The sequence below is a fragment of the Pleurodeles waltl genome, chromosome 1_2, assembly GCF_031143425.1.
Source record: "Pleurodeles waltl isolate 20211129_DDA chromosome 1_2, aPleWal1.hap1.20221129, whole genome shotgun sequence".
In the NCBI taxonomy this organism is placed as follows: Eukaryota; Metazoa; Chordata; class Amphibia; order Caudata; family Salamandridae; genus Pleurodeles; species Pleurodeles waltl.
Genome location: NC_090437.1, coordinates 441412555 through 441428805, shown reverse-complemented (window position 1 = coordinate 441428805; position 16251 = coordinate 441412555). Strand labels below are relative to the sequence as shown.

Genomic DNA, 16251 nt, shown 5'->3' with positions numbered 1-16251 from the left:
ACAAATATGTCAAAACATTCTTGTCATCCATTACCACCTCCAGAATCCTGCTTTCAGAATAAGGTGGTAAAATGTGTTTGTATTAAGCACTGCCTTACCTTACCACCAAGCACATTAAATAATGCCAGTCAAAATGTTCTGTAATTCAGCCTCAAGAAACTAGACTTTGAATGCAGAATATGTGACAGTATTCTTAAGGAAGACAAGCTTTCCATGTAGCTAGCGCTGGCTTCAATGTGGGAGGAAAGTGTGTTTTTGCAATTTGCTGAATGATCCAGCTGCTTTGCTATTAGTAATACTGACAAAAAAAACAGAATAACCCCTATTAAAATGCTCACCAGTAAACAGCAGCAATTTACCCCAATGATGTGGCCATCTAGAACTAGAAAACAACTAGAAAATACTTTGGATCAGAGCAGTGCTGAATACACCATGCTGAATATTTCACCTTGGCCCACAAAAAAACAACAATAGGTGATGGGTGGAAGGCTTGCCAATGCCTCAGTCTTTGGCATTTTCACAGGTTCCATTCCAATCCATCAATTACTTGCCCACGTGTCCTTTCGGAGTACAATTTTGATATGGTGTGCATAAATATATATATGTATACATATATATGTGTCTATACACACACAGAGACACACACACAAACACACACACACACATATATATTCACATACTTATATCCACTGATAGGTACCTCAATATATAAAAGTCCTCAGGTAACATTCAGAGGAGCACGATCCATGAGAGATACCTTTGTGAAGAGTGATGCTTTGAGGGGAAAGAAGGATTCTAGGTGGTTAAACCCATTATAACAGTTTTTTACAAATGCAGTAGATGTAAGGCATGTAGATATGTGTAAGGCACTTAGACATGGTGTGAATGTAAAAGAGATCACTACTTCATTTAATAAAGTGATGAAAATCGGGAAGCATCCTACCTGTAAGAGTGAATTTGTGGTGTATATGTTGAAACGCCCCTGACTTAAGATCTATATAGGAAGCACTATTTTACCAGCCCACAAAAGAATCCTCTAGCACCCTAGAGCTATCAGAAATAAAGATGGTAGATATCCAGTTGCCAGACATTTCCATGAGATGCATGGATTGTCAGTAGAAGCACTACACTACTGTGTGAGTGACAGTATTCAAAACAATATGAGGTGGGCAAGACAACAGCTACGTAGATTAGACTCTTGCTAAATTCTATTGTAGGATTACAAAGAACCAAAAGGTCTAAACTTCGAGGCAAAACTGTATATACATTTATGATTTCACTCCACAGCCAGACCTGCTCAGCCACTATGATTTGATCTGTAGAGTTTTCTAGTTTTTTGTAAACCATCTCCCTTATATACGTTTTTCTAAGGTCTACGGTTGATGTCATGGATGTTGGTTCGGATGGAAAACTGCTTAAATTCATGACTTGCTTAAAACAAGAATGATATCTTACATGGATCAACATGTTTATTGAGTTTTCATTTCCATAATTTGTATAGTAGAGTATTAGGCTGAACATATAATGTATGTTTCTTATAATGGGTGCATTGTTAATTTTGTATTATTTATATTGATTTCATTATAGGGAAATAATAATGTAATTTGCTCACTGGGGACAAATATCAGTTATGCGATTTTACTAGATTTAGAATGAACTGAGTAACAGATGTTCACATTTGTTGAGATTTATTAACTTTATAAGTGACATATATACACTATTAGCTTTTCTTTTAAAATGACATGGGAGCTGCCTTAGTACTTTGTTGTCTATGTCTATGGTCGATGTGGTATAAAATCTGCATTTAAAAATAACAACTTTTATTGTGATCGAGGCTCAGTGAGAGCCGAAAAGTATTAATAGCCATCTTGATGACACTGTAACAAAGCATTTAAAAGCATTCCTGGTTTGCCGGTCTCTTCCTGAGCCTGAGGAGAGTGTTTGGTGCGATGAGTGTGTTTGTGTGATGCTTACATAAATATATATTAAATTCACTGAAAAAAGCAATGGTTGAAGGTTAATGGTTTATAACTAGGTGATGAAATGAAACACCAACTAACATTAAAAACCCCAAAACAACAGAAATATGCCTGTTATATTCTAGTGAACTAACTATAACTTGCACTACCATCATGTACTGCTTTTGACCTCACCGATTACATTACTCCTGACATGTTAAATGACATCATTGATTATATTTAAATACAACATTGTTGAAATTACATATGAGAGTACCCACATGATTCTAACAGTGTGTTATAGGCTTTGTGAACAAGGATTAATAGAACAACCAAAATCAACGGTTGGACTCTTATAAGTTTGTCCTCAAGCTTTCAAAAGGTGGAATAGAAATTTGATATTTCAGAAGTGAAGCAATTTGAAGGATGTAATAGTGTTTCTTTAATTGGTATTCACCCAAAGGATGGGTGCAGTAGGTGTGAACATCATTGAACAATTAGATAGATTTTTTAGTCACTGCTATGATGAGGTGAAGACTGAGGAAGTGGGATGTTAAGTAGTCAGGAAGGGGTGGGCGCAAAGCCTGGCCACATGGGAGCACATGGGGGGAAGGGTACCCTAGATCCTATGGAAGTCAAACTGTATCAAGACACTGCCAATTTATATTTATTTGTGGTTCTGAGGGGGTCCACCTGGGACACCACCATAGGGGCCAGAGAATCAGGGTACCCCTCACCTCCCCTTTACTATCTTTTTTTTTTTTTTTTTACATTTTCAAGACACAGGGACTGAGTCCCCTGTGTCCTGTAATCGTGGCTGAAAGATTTCTTTCGTGTTGCTGCCAAACAATCTGAAAGCTTGCTCCCATAGGATGTTGAGTCATATGGGAGCAAGCTGGACAATAGCATAAAAAGCACTTGCAACCAATCAAATCACTCCAACTTTTTAATTTGTGGTCCCACAGGACCCCCATAGGTGTCTAGTGGCATTAACTATCAAAATATCTATACATTTTGAACTTTAAGTTCTCTAAAAACTACCAAACAGATTTACACCAAATCATAACAAGCAAGCAGCTATGTAGCTGTCTGCAAATTTATTGTAAGTCTAGTCAGTCGTTTTAGCTATCAATTTTTTCAAATGGAAAATGCATGGGGAAAAAATGCTTTGGCATCTCCTTTTTCTCAGTCCCAACTTGATGGATCACCCCAAAACGTTCCAGTAAGGAGCTGAGGTGGATAAATGTTTTTTTGGGAAAGTTTCATGAAGATTTGTCAAGTAACCCCAAAGTTATTAGCAAACCAAAAAAATGCTCTTCCTATGGAAACTCTGATTTATATTTCCTTTCAAGGTAAATGTGGTCATTGAGGAAAGCTGCAAGTTTGACAGGATAGTGCCTCACCAATTTAAGGTGAAGCTCCTGCTCCACTAAACTCTAAATGAAACCCTAATCTCTGTGCTTTACTTATGTATATATCTTATATCAATTCATCCTGATGCAAGTAATGTGATTGGTAGTTAACTGATGGACAAACCAATTTGGACTAAATCCTATCATTGGACTTTTAATGGGCCTAATAACCTATGAATATCAGTATTGAGTGGGATTTCCTCAGGGCATGCAATACGTCATGTCCACTAAACCGGAGTGTGTGTGACACATGCTTTGGTGCCATAGGTTTTACTTAGTATATTTTCCATCCATTTCCCCTCCTGAGACATCCTTCTGGGCCTGTTATTTTCATGGCACTCAGACGGTTTGAATGCACTACTGAGAGTACTATAACTCAATCCTAGGCATATCCTCTGTCCCCAAGAGGTTGTGACGTTGCCATGTTTTTAATAAAGAAAGCATCTGCTTCCTGTAGGTATTCTATGATAGAGTTATCCTTGCTTTTTTCAGGAGGCTCTGAGCACACTGTGCCCCTTAGCACTTGGCCACTGGAGGAAAAAGTTGGCTGGGGTGAAGTAATTACTGAAAGGAGTGCTAAAAAAGTACAGAAGTAATCAGTAGGTAATATCCGGGCATGAAACTTGAAGGTTGCTAGGTTGCTAATCTCTGAGCTTGCCCACAACACTAGACTGAAGCACAGCAGACACCTATCTGCACCACAGGGGTAGTCTGTATTTCCATTTTGATTCCAAAGAACTACAAGTGATCTAACCAGCTGAAGTTAGGAAAATTTGCCAACTAACAACAAAAACAATCGGAAATATCAGGAGCACAGAATGTGTGATTACAAGTTCCCTTAAGTTGTCTGCCTATTCATTTCCTGAAATGTGTTTCGTTCCTCTTGGGTGTACCTCTATTGCGCTTATACTGTGCAAGTGAATCATGAGACCAAGCCACGACTGAAATCCAGCTCGTTCTGACAAGCGCTGAGTGAACTGCCTGCTTCCTGCCACCACTCTTTACCGTCCATTTTAGAGCAAACCCTGTCACCAAAGAGCAGTCTTTTTCACTAGAGGGAGCTACACTCCATTGTACCCTACTATCAGTGACCCTCATTTTTTTACAAGATGAGTCTGCTCTTTCCTTCAACCTTCACTATAAAACTACCTTGCAAAATGGAACTGTAGTCCACAGAACTATAAAAAGATTTTCGTTTTAATATTTGTGTCCTTTCAGATCTTTTAGCTTTTAACTGCACACTATCACATACAATTACGCTCATGCACACATCTTTGAACATTGCGAGCAACCCACTCCGGGCATTTAGGGGCCAGATGTATGTCCATTTTATTTTGCGAGTCTCTAATTGTGACTTTTTGCGAGTTGCAATTAGAGACTCCCTAAATAAAATGTATAAATGTGTTTCAGACACATTTCGCGATTCCCAATGGGCTTCGCAAAGACCTATCTCATCAATATTCATGAGGTAGGTCGCAATTTGCGATCCCATTGGGAGTCGCCACACTCACAAGGCTTGTGGCCTGCTACGGACAGCAGACACTGTGACTGCTTTTAAAAAAAGCCTTTTTATAAAAATGCTGCCTGTTTTCCTTAAAGGAAAACGGGATGCATTTCAAACAAAAAAATAAAAAGTTTTCTTTTCATTATTTCAGTATAGGCTGTGGTCCATAGGACCACTGCCTGCTCTGAAAAACTATTACGTTTCCATTCACAAAGGGGAAGGGGTCCCTGGAACTCCTCCCCCTTTGTAAATGGGTTGCCATCAACTTGAAGTTGGTGGTAACTGCAGGATGTTTTGCAAATGCAGTTATGGTCGTAAAACATTCCCACATGCCAGTGCGATTCCGTATTAGAAAGGGGCACCCTAAACACACCCCTTCTTAATACCGAATCGCAAAAGAAAAATATGATTTGGTAAACAAGATATTGAGTCACATTTCCTTTTGGTACATAGAAAAAAGCATTTTTCCAATCGCAAACAGCCAGATGAGCCATTTGCGATTGGAAAAATGCTTTGTACATCTGGACCTTAGTGCCTTTGACTCTGTGTTATGTTAATGTTGCCTGGTGCTTTTGAACTATGGAATTTACTCATTACCATTGGGCAATAGGGCCATTCTGTGAAACTTTAGAAGATCAAGCTAGTCCTTTTTCTCCTAGATGGTGCTTCTCAACTCTGTAAATTCAGTCCCAGCCCAACCCGACAATGTGTGCTATTATCACCACAGTTATAATCGCGATTAAGGTGCGAATGGCAATGGGGCATGCACTGGGATTTGTAGGGAAACTGTAATGAGGGTACAAGCTGTGAGTAATGATTGTTGGTCCAAAATAAAAGTCTGCACTGCGTTGTTTTGATTGTAATTAACTTCTTTCCCAAACAACTCCGTCTTCACTTTTTGAAGTTGAGTTCATTATGTGGTTGTTTTGTTCTGTTTTTGTCCCTATTTTTAATCCAGGGGATATATTTTAAAGCACTCTGAAAGTACTCCCCTTTTTTTGGAATCTCAGATCTAGACCATTACAAGATAATGCCCATAACTTCCAATCATTAGACTATATTGCGTAAATATCAAATGTCAATGAAGAACAATAAATCACTAACTATTTTCTTGCGGTAATAGGCTTAGGAATGTTTTTACATGCAATGTTGACATCACGCATCAGATTGCTAGGTTCGAAATAATTTGAGGAATTTGTGTATTGATGTCTACTATGAAAGAAAGGAGCCGCAGATAAACTGTGTTTACTGGAGTTTGAGCATCTATTTGGCTTGAGAATGGGCATGCAGTTGGGGTCATTGGCCCTGCTCGTCTTTCAGCGCCATGCATCATGAAAAGCACAACCAGAAAAGCTCTTAGAAGAAAAAACTGATAGTGTAAAATAACTGGGAACCCCATTGTTCTCAATGAGTTCTTCTGATTTTCTGAGAAGAAATTCTGCAGCAATTTGAGAAGATTGCTGCAGAAGATTGTTCGCTAGAGAAACAGAGTCGGTAGCCACCACTGTAATTGCAGCTGTGAGATAATGCGGGCTCATAATGGGACTCATTCAGCACACAGCGACATTTTTTACACATATTTATTCAGGACTTTGCTTCAGACTTTTTTCGGGATATGTTTTGCAATGTTTCTCCGTTGTGCACATTTTATCTGCCTCGGTAAGCCAGAGGGCATATATACCTTATAGTACAGCAGCCGAGTTTCTGGTTGATAAAATGCTATGCTGTTAAAAATGTGTTTTAAAATTAATTTAGATTTTTTATGGAAGCGTTTTTATTATTTTTAAAACATAACAACCAGTTGCTCTTGTGGAATATACAACTTGTAAATGGTACAGCTCATACAACTCCCTCCTGCCCCACCGTACCACCATTGGGATATGAAATACATTTCGAGTCCATTCCAGCCTCTTCCGCCTAGGCCGTAGTATGTCCGTCATTTGTTCCAGATTTTTGAATTTTAAAATAATTACAAAACTGTATGAAAAGTGAAGGCAGATATTTCATGTTGTATATTTCAATTAGCTTGATAATTGTTTTGTGTGTTCGAACTGCTATTGTTTGTGTGTTTTAATACCATCTGAAAATTGCAGTTATTGGTATACATTCTATATTGACTACAATTCTGTGCAAATTTGACTTCTCAGAATCTATTACATGCTACAGTAATCTCACGTACTATGTGTGCTAGGTCACTGTGACACAGGTTCAAACACCTTCACAACATACATGACATAGCTTTTAACCCTATTAATGAAGGTTGCTAAGTTATATTTACAGAATCCATTTTTTAGGACCAAGATTGTTGACGATGGCAAGTTGTGCCAGAAAGCAGTAAGATCCTCTTTTTGCAACAGGGAAAATTTCACGGCAACCTGCATCTTGCGATGAAATGAGCAACAGCACAGCTGGCTCAAGGAAGCCCCCGAGACATTGGCTGTTGCAGAATGAAGAAATTACTGCCTTTCTGGCACAACGTATTATCCTCAAAAACCTTCTTTCCCACTGTGGTTCAACTACTGCATTTAGACTCAGCTTTGAGAAGATCAAAGATCGTATGTTTTCAAATCATACTTGACCAAGCCATTGTACCCAGCCAAATTATGGGGTCTGGCTATCATCTGGTCATATGAATGCATACCATACTGCCTTATAGGGTTCCACATTCAATCATAGACTGCTAAGTCATCTTTTGCATAAAAACAAACTCTAAAATAGAATTTTCCAGCATATTGACTGTATACAAATAGCTTCCTACAACAATGTTGAATTATTTTTAATGTCTAAATCCACTCGAGCTCCCTTCTCCCATACTCCGTGCCTTAATTTACTATTCTCATTTCACTTCGAGCATATTTGTGGGCAAATCCAGCAGAACAGGATTGGGTGTAAACCAATATATTTTAATAAGACTGAAATCTTCGTAGTCTGGTTTGGAGTCAATGTTTTTCCAAAATATGCTTCTTTGCTCTCTATTTCCACATGCTACCTTTTACGTATCTACTTCACTAATATTAGTTGTGAGATCCATACAGTACCTATGCAATGAATACAAATAGTTTTTATCTGAATTAATTGTTTCTGCCTTTTACTGCATGACAGCCCTCCTTCGACACGCCCTCCTCATCTTATCATTTTCCTCCATGATCACCAGGGATTGATACACCACAGAAGCAAAAAGACTAATGCTATCACTTCCCGACAGAGTAAATAACCCTAAAAAGAAAAACTGTGAATTACACTGCCTTGTGGCACTGACTTGAAGGCACGAGTGCACAAGTACGTTCGCAAACATTTTGGGCCATATTTATACTTTTTGACGCACACACTTCTCCCTGAGCAGGGATGGGGGTGGTCTGCTTGCTTTGAAAGTGCTCTGTTGGTGCACCCCACACAATGCAGTTGGGTCCCACCTTGGTCACAGCAGTTTCTTGATCGAAGGCAATGACCTGGTCCTCTTGGCTTTAGAGCATCTGGCCTCCCCTCCTGGCATATGGGGTCACCATTCTGGTTTTCACACTCCAATCACGCTGACCTGAAGTTGGTGTCCGCAGCGGCCCTACCTGGCTTACGAGGTCGCCAATGCAAGCCAGCACATTGGCCATGGGCTGATCAGTGAGGGAATGGGTTTATCCCTCCACACATCTCGATCCACTCAACTGCAGCCCCTCCTTGCATACGGGGTCAGCAAGTCACTTGGGCACTCAGACAATGGCCCTTTCTGAGTGGAACTGGTTTCTTCTGCCACAATTCTAATTCACTCAATGGTGGCCCCTCCTGGTATACAGGGTCGCTGAGTCACTTTTGCACACAAGCAATGGCCTGATCAGTGCAAGGAGAGAGTTTCTCCTACTGAATTCCTCCATCTCCGTTAAGGGCAGCTCTCCCATCATATGGTGTCGCCAGTGCACTACGGCACACTAGTTATGGAGTGATTGGTGCAGGGATGACATCCTCACACCTCGCACAGGAAGCCCTCACACCAGGGCTCCTTTCTGGACTTCGCTCCCTTCAACGCTCTCCTCTTCTTCATGAGCACACCAGTCTTGGGGAGCAGGCAGGCACTGGTACCCCTGGCTCCAGTGTAGGTGATCTTTGCTTACCTGGGTGATGTTCCCTCATCCAGCAGGGAGGCTAGCAGACTGGCCCCTAGTCATGGTCACAGGCAGAAGTCTTACAGAGCTTCCCCTCCTCACACAGCCTAGCTATCTGTTTGGCAGATGACAACGTTTTGGGGTTTCAGACTCCCCCACATATAGCTCTTTTCCTAGACACAAGATGTGATTTGCTGTTGGGTTCTGCTTCTTTGAAATGGACATCTCTCCCACTTCTAATTACACAAGTCAAATTATGAATTTTCAAACATTAAATCAAAATGCAGTGCCTAGAAGTCAAATGTTCCAACCGGGGCTATATGGTCCTGCTGGACGGGGCGCACCCAAAAGTTCAATCTGACTGCGATGGATCATGGGCCGGGTACAGGAGTTATGCAGACTCGCTGATAGTACCTTAATTGCATTGGTGCTTAGTGACGATGCGTTGATCCAAAGAGGGGATGTGTTGTGCTTGCAAGTGATGCATTGTTTTGAGCAACATCGTTGATACACCGATGTCCAGAAGCAATGAGTACCATCTCTGATGCAGCGGTGTTGTGTAGCCAAGTCGGGGCTGTGCTGTAAGCCTGGACCATTGCATTTCACCATTGGCAAGCAATGTCCATGGCTTTGGTGCAGGCAGCGGCAAAGCAGTACTTCTGCAGCGGGATGCGTTAGTCCCAAGTGATGCGCCTGTGTCATCCCACTTACAGTCCTTGTGTTGCAGTACCACACTCACCTCCAGGCGCCCAGGACTGGATTTGGCACCACTTGGCAGAGCAGGACGCACAGCAGAGGAGCCCCGGCGCTAGCAGCAAGTTGCAGGTGACGTCTTTGATATTCCTGAGACTCCAGAAATAGGAGGAAAGCTCAGTCAGGCCCTTGGAAAACTTTAGATTACACGATATAGAGAGTTAGAACCAGTCCTTTCACTCCCTAGGAAGAAGTAGCAGGTTGCAGGCCAACACAGCAGAGAAAACAGCAAAGTGGCAGTCCCTCCTAACAGCACAGCAGTCCTCCTTCCTAGCAGAATGCCCTCAGTCCACAAGTGTTCTGAGTATATAATGTGTGAGAGGTCCAGTACTTACACCCAAAAAGGCCTTTGAGAGAGGTGTAATTTAAAAATAATTCTCTGAAGTGCACAAGGATCCCTTTCAACCCAGCCCTGGCTCCAGACTGCCAGCAGGGGGTAATCAACCCTTTGTTTGAGGGCAGAACACAACCTATTCAGATGCAAGTGTATACTACCTCTCCCTTTCCCTGTCCTGGAAGACTCTCAGTATGCAGATGAATGCAGATGTATCTCCTGTCACACCAAGCCCTTCTTGTTCGTGGCTGTCTGGAGTGAATGCACAGAAGGAGCTGTCATCTAAATCCAGACGTGTATCCAGAGACAGGCTAAGGCACAGAACAGTTGAAGTAAGACAATAGCAACGTTCTAAAAGGGGCAGTTTCAGACCTGCAATTTAAAAATCGCCCTCACCAAAAGATGTATTTTCCCAATTGGAAATTACACTTAGAAGATGTCTTAAGGCAACCCTAATGCTAGTCTAAGCGAGAGATAGTCTTTGTAATAGTGAAAAACAAATTTAAGAGTTTTTCACTATCTGGACACAGTAAACTTTTTAAAAAATACACTGCACTGTGCCCTGGGGGCTAACTAGATCCTACTTTAGGGGTGACTTGCATGAGGTAAAAAGGAAGATTAGGGCCTGGCAGGTGGGTCCACTTGCCAGGTCGAAATGGCAGTTTAAACTGCACACACATGCTCTGCAGTGGCAGACCTGAGACATGTTTGAAAGGTTACGGCAGTGAATGGCACAATCAGTGCTGCAGACCCCCTAGTTGCATTTGATTTATAGGCCCCGTGCATACATAATGAACTTTACAAGGGGCATACTGGTAAACAAAATATGTCAATCATGGAGACACCAATGTTACCATGTTTTAAACACAGAGCACATGCACTTTAGCACTGGACAGCAGTGGTGCAGTGCCCAGAGTCCTAAAGCCAACAAAAACAGGGTCAGAAAAAGAGGAGGAAGAAGGTAAAAAGTCTAGGGATGATCCTGTAGAAAGGGCCATTTCCAACAAGCTCCATCTCCCTCTACCTGAGATGTTATGCCTTTATCAGTCATGAATGTCTTGGATGAAATAATCTATTTTCTGTCTCTGTAGTAAACAGACTGTTGCAGCAGTAAGTGGGAAAGGCGCTCTTACATTGATGGAGTCAAATCATTTTTGCAGGGCTTGTAAAAAATAAACAGTGATGCATTGAATCTCTTCCTTGTGATCAGTCACTAAACCAAAGAGCCCTTTGAAATGCACAGGAAGAGCCTGGCACTCCCCATAACCAGTGCCTGTCCTACCCAGCTTATAGGATTGCAGCAATACACAAATCTATCTGGTGATCCCTGGGGGGGTCGGATTCTCATTGGGTCTCAGACTGGCTAAAACTGGACTTACAGAGGTGCTCAAGGGCCTAGCCACTTGGGGATCAAGTGACCACGTCTCTTGTTTTGAGGAAGAAACACTGGCACTGGGGACCAGGTGAGCAAGAACCCAGTGCACTTCTGTCAAAGTTGCATCAAAAACAGGCACATGGTGGGGGGCACCGCAACTAGAAGCCAGCTTCCTAAACCCACAGCTGATTCTGTTTTAGATAAAGGCCTGGTAGTTTGATTTCACCATGGTATGTGTTTTCTGTAGAAAAGGGACAAGCAGAACACACAGAACAAGTGTGGTAGGTTTTTAAATGATGCAGATGTTAAACACATGTCAATTTTGATATGAAGTGAGGGACTTGGAGCAGGGGTTGGCAGTGCATGGAGATTTGCAACCTTCATGATAGATAGACACAACTGTTTGCATGCATGTTGTGTTTTTTGTTGTGTGAGAGGCATTCACACACGTCATTTTTCTTTATATTCTATATTGATTCTATATTTGGTATGTATTTAAAATCAATGTTAGTATGGTGAAGAAAAAGAATCAGCAGTTCACACTTTTAGGTAAATCTGAAAAACATCAACATATTGATGGGCAGTGGTTTCTTCTTTGGGTCAGAAGGCCGCCAGTTTCCAAGTAAAGACTGCAGTTTATGGAAGAAATGATGAAACACCGATTCTCTTCATTGACCAGTCTGGTTGACAAGAAAACACAAATGCCATTGTTTGTTGTCTTGTAGGTGGAGTGTGACTAGTCTGGGTAAAGTGTTTGGCTACGCCATCATAATTTTGTGTAATTGTTCACATTTCGCATTATGATGTCATGCAAATTTCCCAAAATCATGCCATTATGTCTGGTAGCATAAATAAAGACAATTTGTGCATAAATACTATTGTAAGAGCATAGGACGAACAGGAATGGGAAGAAAGAGAACAGCACTTGTGATTTTTTGTGCTAATATTTCCATATAAAATGTGGCTGAGGGCGCATTTCAAACTAAAATGTTACACTAAATGAAGAATACCTATGTCGTGTTATTTTACCAAACCTTTATGTAATTACGCCCCAGGAAATGACACACATTTTGCACATCCCTAAATGTACCTGGTATTCTTGTATTTCATGCTATATTTATCATTTGGGAGCAGTTAAAGTAAATTACATAGGTTTGTTTCTGTAACAAATCATTCTATTAACAAGAAAAGTGTTTTTTTGAAGCATTTTTAGATGTTTAAAAGCATTAGAAGCATTAGCTCCGTTTTTTCCATCAAGATGATTGTTTCGAGACTGTGGAAGAGCACAGAGAGATTTTCTCCTACTGCCTGGTGACTGTCGGACACCTCTGCACTACAGTCATCTTGGCTTGCACTAGCAACTGTCAAGGCTACGTGTTCTGTATAACCATCATCATACAAAGGGCCCTCGATCAAATACTTTGAACACCATGCTTGCTAAAGCTTGTGTACATCTGGACAACTCTTTACTATTGCACAATTAACCTTCACTTTCTTCAACTAAGCTGTTTTTTTCATTTTTATAAACATTCCAATTTACACTTGAGGTCAATGTTAAAATCCAAACGTGTTGATTGCAGCGAAGGTCCCTAATGGAATTGCTGATATCTGGCGGCTTGTTTATTACAGCAGGCTTAACATCCCTGATGTAAATTGTAATTACAGTGCTGTGTGTCAGAAGTGTACTTCTCGCCTCATGTGGCATTTGTAGTTGTTGAACTTTACTGAACAGTGCTACATGCACTGGGCATGAGGCGGGACTCATCATATTTATCAACACTTACCTCAAGTGCAGCAGTGAGGCAGGTCGGAACCTGAAAGAGAAATAAATAGAGATAAAAATCAGTTAGCCTAATTGAAAAGAATTTGCAAAACGGCACAGTTTTCAGATTCCTCATTTGGCTGAAGTGAAGTATGTTAAAACTGACTAAATAAGAACACCACACGCTTAAACTACAATTCAAAAGTATAACTTTTTTCTAACAAAAAATTGAAATGTTTCCTAATGACGTTTACAAACACTAACAATTGTTTTACTTAGAGTTACAAAATCAGTGTTATATGGAGGAAATTTTTAGTTAAATTCTCAGTTATTTTGGAAGTTGTGTTCTACTACGGTACTCTGTAGGTGAAACGTAACAGGAAGAATAACTACTGCAGTTCTTGGTGATAAGGCACTACTGATCTTCCTCGGGGAGCAATCTGTGCTTTCTGTTGAAACGCATTGGAACGGAAAAGTATTTTAGGTTCATGATAATGAAGGGAAATGTAAATACAAAGGGACATATTTACAAGAAAGTGGCCCATCATAGATGCACCACTTTTCTTGCGCCCTCCCCACCGGTAGCTATCGACGCCATGGTTGCACCATATTTACAATACAGCGCACCATGGCGGTTGTTAGCACAATAGCGACAAGAGTTTTGACGCCATTGTGCTGCTTTGCTACACTGGTGTCAAAAATGTTGACGGTAGTGCAGCATGGCACAGGGAGGGTCATTTAATATAATGGGTGCATTATTTTAACGCCTACTCTGAGCACAAATTATGGAAAAAATGACACAGTGAAATGTCAATTTCACTGTGCCAGTTTTTCGGGCCTCCCTGCGCCAGAACACCCCCTTTGTATACACTATGCCCAACGCAGGTATACTGTGGTGCAATCAGTCGCAAATTGGCGCAATGCAAGCATTGCGCCAATTTGTAAATAAAAAAATGATGCTATGGCAGCGCTAAGGTGGTGCAACGGGCTTGTAAATATGCTCCTAAGGCCTTTTGTCACAGTTAACATTTTATGGGGGTGATGTTCTAGGAATTGTGCAAAAATGTTGAGCCTACGATTTTATACCCCATCTCTGAGAGTTTTCTCTGTTCTGCTCAGAAATTGAAAATATCTGAAATGTTGCTACATCATTAGTTTGTCATTTCATTTCACAGCAGTCTAGTACACTTTTCCCATAGAAATCTAGTTAAGAACTAAAATGCTAAAATTGTTACTGGCGGCGCACTTGAAACACCACTGAATGATATGTTTCAGGGAACATGAGCAGTTAAATTCCCAGTATAAACCTGTTGTTTTTGCTGTCTTCAATTGCAAACGTATCAACATCTAGATTTAATTTTCATCTACTGACTATTCATCAACAACCCTCTTTTACATATGTTTTCCATACCAATGAAATAAATCCATAGAGTTCATAATATCCTTATCTCTAAATAAGCACAAACGTTCTGTTACATATTTGATTTAATTTGCATGCAATTGCTGGCATTTAGTTGTAAGGAAGTGTTGTTTTAAACTATGGGGCATATTCATTTGGAGCAGGGAAGTGTTGCAAGTCACCTTGTTGCGCTGCCCTGCGTGATAGGGCAGCAATGCACTGCATCTATAGCATGTGCACATTCCTATCCTTTCTCCCTGTGCTGGCGCACAAAGGCGTGCCTAGTGCCAACGCAGGTAGCCTTGCACCATGGTTCAAGGGTTCATGTATTGCATGCAGGATCGTTTTTGTGCAGGAATGGAAACCTTCCTGCACAAAAAACAATCCGAAGAGGCATTTTCCTCATTCCATGTGTGCTGCATTCTACAGCACACATGGAAAGAAGAAAAAGCAAGGAAAAATAATGACATTTCTCCTCAGCGAGGTTCCCCTGGGGAGGCGTATGTTTTGATGCATCCCCAGGTTTAAAAGTTCTTGCAAATCTGGAAATGCGTCAAAATCCATGGGTGTTACATGGGATCACCCACTGCCATGCCCATGGAACGCCTCCCTAACGCAGAGTAAGGCAACGCAGCAACTTGCTCTGCCTTGCCTTCCTACACATCTATGAGGCCATAAAATCGGCAAAGTGGCTTTGCATGACCTCACAGATATGATTGGAGGTTTGCGCCGCTGTTGTGTCTGTACGGCTAACTCTACGGCTGTGCAACGGACGCATAAATATGCCCATATGTTTCTTTAAAAAACAAATGACAGCCTTGTACATACATCCTGAATTAAAATGTTTCTATTTTCTTCCTTTTCCGATAAATATAAGTGCTCTTTAGCAGTTTTCCTCATTTCTCCATTACCGCAGATTATCTCACAACAAAACAAATGTGACAAAATGGCTTGAACCCACTTTATTCCCACTCTCACGCAAATGCGAGCTATCAGCCTAGTGTAACTGCTTCAGCTATATTTTCTTGATCGTGCTAACCAAAGGAAGTGCCCTCCCTTTGATGGTTTGCACCCCTCTTTCACAGCTGGGCTCCTTCGATGAGAAAGTGTTCATTAGCTTGCTAGGCTGAAAATGTGCACATTATTGTTACAGCAGGAGTTCATCATCTTCCTTTCCATCATCTCAAATGTAGACACCTGTGTACTCCCCCTGTTTTACAAAGTCACGTGATCTCCATTGGAAGTTTATGTGCATAACTCTCTAAATGTGTGTCTTCGCTTGGCTTGCCAAGCTTGTCCAATACTGTTAGCTGGGGACCCTCTGGCCAAATAAATCTGGGATGCACAGAGCTTTTCCTTTGAGGATTAACAGTTGCAGACTTTGATCGGCACGTGCACGTATTTTCTTGAACACCCATAGTCACACCACTCTATTCCCGATAAAAACAACATTCCAGCAAAGTCAGATTTGAACCTATTCAACCTTCAAAATACTCTCTTTATAGGAACCCCTTCGATAACAAGGACTGAGCGTCTCATAATGGGACTAGTTCCTTCTCCCCAAATTCAATGAGTAGTTAGTCTTTTGGACTCACACAGTGTCAGCCCTGCAGCCCCTGCTCTTGCTCAGGGCCTGCTTGCTCGTTGCAGTATATGAGTG

The 16251-nt window shown here is 41.1% G+C and overlaps 1 protein-coding gene across 7 annotated transcripts in view; it reads right to left on the bottom strand.

The window, feature by feature from the left end:
- LINGO2 (leucine rich repeat and Ig domain containing 2) overlaps positions 1-16251 on the bottom strand; it is a 3618115-nt gene that overhangs the window by 939066 nt on the left and 2662798 nt on the right. For all 7 annotated transcript variants that reach the window (XM_069240594.1, XM_069240603.1, XM_069240567.1 and 4 more), the window contains one exon: positions 13215-13244. The gene's annotated coding sequence lies outside the window, so the exon portion shown is untranslated. The remainder of the gene's footprint in view (positions 1-13214; positions 13245-16251) is intronic.